This window comes from Dryobates pubescens, chromosome 31, assembly GCF_014839835.1.
Source record: "Dryobates pubescens isolate bDryPub1 chromosome 31, bDryPub1.pri, whole genome shotgun sequence".
Taxonomy (NCBI): Eukaryota; Metazoa; Chordata; class Aves; order Piciformes; family Picidae; genus Dryobates; species Dryobates pubescens.
The window spans coordinates 4,385,443-4,391,974 of NC_071642.1; the positions used below are offsets into that span (position 1 = coordinate 4,385,443).

At 67.3% G+C, this 6,532-nt stretch overlaps 1 long non-coding RNA gene across 1 annotated transcript; it reads left to right on the plus strand.

The window, feature by feature from the left end:
• Positions 1 to 3,984: 3,984 nt before the first annotated feature.
• LOC128898753 (uncharacterized) lies at positions 3,985 to 6,530 on the plus strand. Its single transcript, XR_008462968.1, has 3 exons — positions 3,985 to 4,080; positions 5,411 to 5,477; positions 6,473 to 6,530. It is a non-coding gene; the product is annotated as an uncharacterized LOC128898753 (long non-coding RNA).
• Positions 6,531 to 6,532: the final 2 nt, after the last annotated feature.

Below are 6,532 nucleotides of genomic sequence, written 5' to 3' on the forward strand. Positions count from 1 at the left end.
AACCTCTTGGGGAGGGGGGAGGGAAGGGGGGGGGGGGGGGAAGATATTTACCTGTGGTGCCCCCCCCCCCCAGCATTGTATTCCCATCCCAAGGCCATTTTTTGGGGGGGGGGGGTTAAGATATTTATCTCTTCCTCCCCTCCCTTCCCTCCCCCCTCCTTCTCCCCATCCCAAAGCCTTTTTTTTGGGGGGGGGGGAGTTAAGATATTTATCTGTGTGTCCCCCCCAACCTTTTATCCCCATCCCAAGGCCTTTTTTTTTTGGGGGGGGGGAGTTAAGATATTTATCTGTGTCCCCCCCCAACCTTTTATCCCCATCCCAAGGCCTTTTTTCCTGGGGGGGGGGGACTTAAGATATTTATGTCTTCCCCCCTCCCTCCCCAACCTTTTCTCCCAAGCCCTTAAGATATTTATCTGTGTCCCCCCCCAACCTTTTCTCCCCATCCCAAGCCCTTTTTTTCTAGGGGGGGGGGGGTTTAAGATATTTACCTCTTCCCCTCCCCTATCCCCCCAACCTTTTCTCCCCATCCCAAGGCCTTTTCTTTTGGGGGGGGGGGTGTTAAGATATTTATCTCCCCCCCTCCCCAACCTTTTTTCCCCCTCCCAAGCCCTTTATTTTTTTGGGGGGGGGGAGTTAAGATATTTCTCTGTTGCCCCCCTCCCTTCTCCCCCCCCCCCCCCCTTAATCTCCATCCCAAGGCCTTTTTTTTTGGGGGGGTGGGGAAAGAAATTTTACCTTCGGGGGGGGGGGGAAGGGGAAAGGGAATTTTAGGGGGGGGGCTTAAGATATTTATCTGTTCTCTCCCCCCCAACCTTTTCTCCCCATCCCAAGGCCTTTTTTTATGGGGGGGGGGGGGGGATGGGGGAAAGAAATTTTACCTTCAGTGGGTTTGGGGGGGGGGAGGAAGGGGATTTGGGGGGGGGGGGGGCGGGGGGGGGGAGTTGAATGTTTCACCTTTAGTGCTTTATCTATTTGTCATGGGCTGGGGGTGGGATTATATTCAAGGGGGGGGGGGAAGAAAGAAGCTGTGAGAACCCCCCCTCTTGCCCCCCCCCCCCCAATCATTCCCTGGCACACTTCCCCCCACCCCCCATGCTTGCTCCCCCTCCCCCCCCCCCCACGTTCCTGTGTTGGAAATTAAAGAGGCTGAATCCTGGCTGCTTCCTGCTCTTTATTGGGGGGGTGGGAGGGGTCCTGGGGGGTCCCCTGGGGTTGGTTAGGGCGGGGGGGGGGCCACAAGCTGGGGTCTGCCGGATGGGGTTGGGGAGCTGCAAGGTGGTCTTGAGGGGGGTGGAGGTTGGGTTGAGTTTAACCCTAAGGGGATGTGGGGTGGGAGAGGGGCTGGGGGGGGTCCAAGGGGGTGTTTGGGGGGGTGGGATGGGTCCAAGGGGGAGTTTGGGGGTGGGGGTCGCCTGAGTTTTGTTGGGGGGGGCTCACAAGCTGGGTGCTGCTGGGGGGGGGGGGCTGCAAGGTGGTCTTGGGGGGGTGGAGGTTGGGTTGAGTTTAGCCCTAAGGGGATGTGGGGTGGGAGAGGGGCTGGGGGGGGCATAAGGGAGTTTGGGGGAGGGAGGAGGTTCAAGGGGGAGTTTGGGGGGGTCCAAAAGATGTTTGGGGGTGGGGGTCGCCTGGGGTTTTTTTTTTGGGGGGGGCACAGGTTAGGTGCTGCTGGTGGGGGGTGCAGGGTGGTTTTTGGGGGGGGTGGAGGTTGGGTTGAGTTCAGCCCTAGGGGGATGTGGGGTGGGAGAGGGGCTGGGGGGGGTCCATGGGGGAGTTTTGGGGGTGGGGGCTTCCAAGGGGACCTTTGGGGGTGGGGGTCCCCTGGATTTTGACGGGGGGGGGGGGGGCCCAAGCTGGGTGATGCAAGGCGGGGGGCAAAGGGTGAGTTGAGCTCAGTCCTGGGGGGCTGCAGCCTGCTGGGGGGGGTCAAAGGTGTCACACTGGGGGGGGTGGGCTGCTGGGGGCTGGTGCAGCAGCGTGGCAGAGGTTGGCTGCAGGGTTGCCATGGCAACTGCATCCCCATCCTCATGGCCATCCTCATACCCCATCCTCATCCCCATCCTCATCCTCATGGCCATCCTCATCCCCCATCCCCATCCCCATCCCCATCTTCATCCTCATCCCCATCCCCATCCCCATCCCCATCCCCATCCTCATCCTCATCCCCCATCTCCATCCCCATCTCCATCCCCATCTCCATCTCCATCCTCATCCCCATCCTCATCCCTCATCCCCCATCCCCATCCCCATCCTCATCCTCATCCTCATCCCCATCCTCATCCCTCATCCCCCATCCCCATCCCCATCTTCATCCCCATCCTCATCCCCATCCCCATCCTCATCCTCATCCTCATCCTCATCCCCATCCCCATCCTCATCCCCATCCCCATCCCCATCCTCATCCCCATCCCCATCCCTATCCCTATCCTGGGGCTGTTGTGGTGGCACCAGAGCTGTGAGGGTGGCATTAGGGCTGTGATGGTACTGAAGCTCTTGTGGTGGCACTGCAGCTGTGCTGGTGGCACCAGGTGGTGGTGTAATGGCACTCGGGGCTGTTGAGGTGGCACCGGGGCTGTTGTGGTAGCCATGGAGCTGTGCCAGAGCTGTTGTGTTGGCACCGGGGCTGTGGTAGTGGTACCGGGGGTTGTTGTGGTGGCACCGGGGCTATGGTAGTGGCACCAGCACCGGGGGTTGTTGTGTTGGCACCAGGAGCTGTGGTGGTGGCACCGGGGCTGTGGTAGTGGCACCAGCACCGGGGGTTGTTGTGTTGGCACCGGTGCTGCGGCGTTGGCACCAGCCTACTCCCCCTGGCACCGCTGTGCCATCCCAGTGCCGGGCACAGGCATCGAGGTGACAAAAGGGACGGTAACCGAATCCCCCACGTGACGCACCGGAGCCGGCCGTGCCCTGCCGCCGGCACCGCTGGGATGTGACACCCCTGTGCCACCCTGCCCCCCCCGCTCCCCCTCGACGCTGGGCACCCTCCGTGCCCTGCAGCTGCGCCGCTGGCAGTCGGAGCCGGGCCATGAGCTCAGCGGGGTGAGTGGCACCGGGTGGCACCGGGACCGGGGAGGCGGGGAAGAAGCATCCCGGGCACCGGGGCTGCGGTTGCAGCCGGTGGGTGAGGGAGCAGCGGAGGGGGGGGGGCATGGTGGTACCGGGAGCCCTTGTTCGGGAGTGGCAGCACCGAGGGAGGGGGGGCAGGTGGCACGGCGGGGGCGAGGTTGGCAGCTCCGGGAGTGGGTAGGTGGCACGGGTGGCATGGCGGGGGGAGGTGTGTGACATCGCCGGGTAGTGGCGGGGGGTGGGGAGGTGGCGGCGTGCTCGTACCGGGAGCTCTTGGCGGGGAGTGGCGGTCCCGGGGGGGGAGTAGGTGGCATCGCGGGGGCGTTGGCGGCGCTGGCAGGAGGTAGGTGGCATGGCGGGGGGGGTTGGCAGCCCTGGCAGGGGGTAAGTGGCATCGCGGGAGGGGGTGTCAACCCTGGCAGTGGGTAGGTGGCATCGCGGGGGGGGGGTTGGCAGCCCTGGCAGGGGGTAGATGGCATGGCGGGAGGTGTGGGGGGTGGGTGGCATTGTCGGGGGGGAGGCTGGGATGGTGACACCCCGGGGACATCACCGGGGGGAGGGGGGGGGATGGGGGGGGTCGGCAGCTCCGGTGACATCGCCGGGGCCCGGTGCGGGCAGCGATAGACCTCCTGCCCCCCACTCTCCCCCCCCCCCCCCCCCCCCCCCCCCTCAAAACCCCTCCCCAGCTCCATCCCCGCCCCGGGGTGCGGCGGCTCCTTTAAGTATGCAAACGAGCCCCCTCCCCTCGCGCGGCGCGGCGGCCTTCGAGCCAATCAGAAGCGGCGCTTCGCGGGCTGCGCTACCCACTGCCGGGCTCGCTGGCCAATCGCGAGGCGCTGTCGGCCCGGAGGGGGCGTGGCCTCCCTGCCTTTCTCCCCGCCCCCCCCCAGCTCCCCCCCTCCCTCCCTCCCTCCCTCCCCTCCGCCCCTCTGCCGCCCCCTCCCCGCCGCGGTTCCCGGTCCCGGTTCGGGCGGCGGCGGCGGGAGCGGGGAGGGGGCGGCGGCGGCGGCCCCGCAGGTGAGTGCTGCCCTCCCCCTCCCCTTCCCCATCTCCCCCACCCCACCCTGGGCCAACGGGGGACTCCCCCTCCCCCCCCAAAAAAACCCCAATCCCCCCCTCCCCAAAAACCCCACCCACGGGGTGGGTGTCCCCCTCCGGTCCCACCGGTGCGGGGGTGCAACCGTGTGTCCCCCCCTCGCCCCCTCCCAACTTATTCCTCTGCAGCATCCTTGCTTTCAACCGGAGATCCCCCCCTCCCGCCCGGTGCTCCCCCCCCATCATCTCCTCAATGAAAGCCCCCTCCCCGTTCTCGGTATACCGGGAGCCCCCCCCCCCAAAAGCATCTCTCGGTGCTGCGAATTGCGACCTCCCCCCCCGCGCCGTGCCCCCCCCAGCGCAGCTGCAGGTGCAGGGCTCGGAGCTTTCCCTCCTTTTTTATTGGGGGGGGGGGGACGACGAGGAGGTATCTGCATGCCGTGTGTCCCCCCCCCTCCGATCCGTTACCCGGTGCCGGGGCCCCCCCCCTCCCCCGGTTCATCGCCCTGCTGGTCAGTGAGGTTAGAGCTTCCCCCCCCCCCCAAAAAAAAACCCCCCCCCGTAATTTTCGGGGTGCCCCCATCCGAACCCCCCCCCCCGCCGTTTCCCTCCCCAGGTTGGTGAAGGTCACCGCTGCGGGTGGCCGGAGCGGGGCGGGGGGGGGGACACACGGAGGGGTTTTGGGGGGGGGGGGGGTCCCGGTGGGATGCAGCAGTTCGGTGCTGTCGTTTTCCCGCCCCCCCCCCCCCCCCCCCCCGCCAAAAAACCCGGACCCCCGCCCCCCCCCCCCCCCTTTTCCCATCCCCCCCCCCCCCCCGTGGGGTGGCCGCTGCCACCTCCGGGGGACTTTGGCCGCTGGCTGCGGCCACTCGTGACCGTGGGAGGGGGCAGTGTCGGGGTCCAGGTGTGGCTATGAGGCGTCCCTGCCCCCCCCCGCCGCCCCCCCATCTCCCCTCTCCCCACTTCCCCCCCCCCCCCCATCTCCCCTCTCCCCACTCCCCCCCCCCCCCCCCCCCCTGTCTGGGGAGGCCAAGCTGTGCCCCCCCCCTTCCAACTGGCTCTGCAGAGGCTTTTATTTCGGGGGGGTTGCTCTAAACTCTCTGTGTGCCCCCCCCAAGGCCTCCATCCCCCTCCTTCTGCCCCCCCCCCCCAGACCTCCATCCCCCATCTCCTGCCTCTCCTCCCCCCCCCCCCCCCCCATCCTGTCTGGGGAGGCCAAGCTGTGCCCCCCCCCCCCCCCGCAGTTGTCTCTGCGGAGGCTTTTCTTTGGGGGGGGGGGGCTCTAACCTCTCTCTGTGCCCCCCCTCCCCAGACCCCCAGCGAGCTGAGGATGATCGGGGGGGTCCCAAGAGCTTTCCCTCCCCCCCCAGCAGCTCAGGGTGAGTGCTTCCCCCCCCCTCCCCCCCCCCCGGCCATGAGCGATTTTGGGGTTTCCTGTTTTCGTTCAGCAGAGCTGGGGGGGGGGGGGGGGGGGGGAGGAGGGGGGGGCAACAAATTGGGGGTACAGCTTGTGGGAGGGGGCACAAACGGGGGGGGGGGAGCACAGCCTGAAGGGGTAGGGGGTGGGCACAACCTGAGGGGGGGGCGGTTGCAGCCCCCGGGGGGGACACAACCTGAGGAACACAGCCCCGGGGGGGGGGGCAACAGCTTGGTTGGACAACTTGGGGCGGAGGGGGGGGGCACAAATTGGGGGCTACAACCTGGGGGGGGGGGGGGGCACAGCCCAGGGGCTATACTGGGGGGGGGGGAGACCCAGCCTGGGGGCTACAACCTTGGGGGGGCACAGGCCAGGGGCTACATTTTGGGGGGGGGGGAACACAACTGGGGGGGGGGGGGGACGACACACAACCTGGGGGTGCCCCCCCCCCCCCCCCGGTGTCATTGAGCAGTTGGAAGGGGGGGGGGGGAAGGGGGGGCGCTGCTCCCGTGGGTGCATGCTGGGGGCGGGGGGAGGGGGGGAACACTCGGGGGGGGTTCAGGGGTTCCCCCAGGTGGGGAGGGGGCTGGTGGGGGGTGTGTGGGGGGGTTGGTTTGGTGCGGGGGGGGGCAGGGAGCCGCCGGTGTCGCTGCGCAGCAGCCTCTCATCTATTATTGAGCTGCGGATCCGATGTCGGCTCCGGGAGCAGCCCTCGGTGACCCCCCCCGGGGGGCAGAACCCACAGTTTGCTTCCCCCCCACCCCCCCCAAAGACCTTGGCGACCCCCCCGAGACTTTGACGACCCCCCCCCAATGTATCCCACACCGTTGGGGGGGGAACTTTCCACTCCTTTTTGCCCCGCGGGTGCAGGGAGGGGGTCGGGGGGGGTCGGGTCACAACTGAGTGTGTGTGTCCCCCCCCCCAAATTAATCTCTCGGTTCCCTCCCCCCCCCTCAGGGTGCTGGGAGCTGAGCTGAGGGTCCCTAAGCTGCTGGTTTGTGTGTGACACCTCCCCCC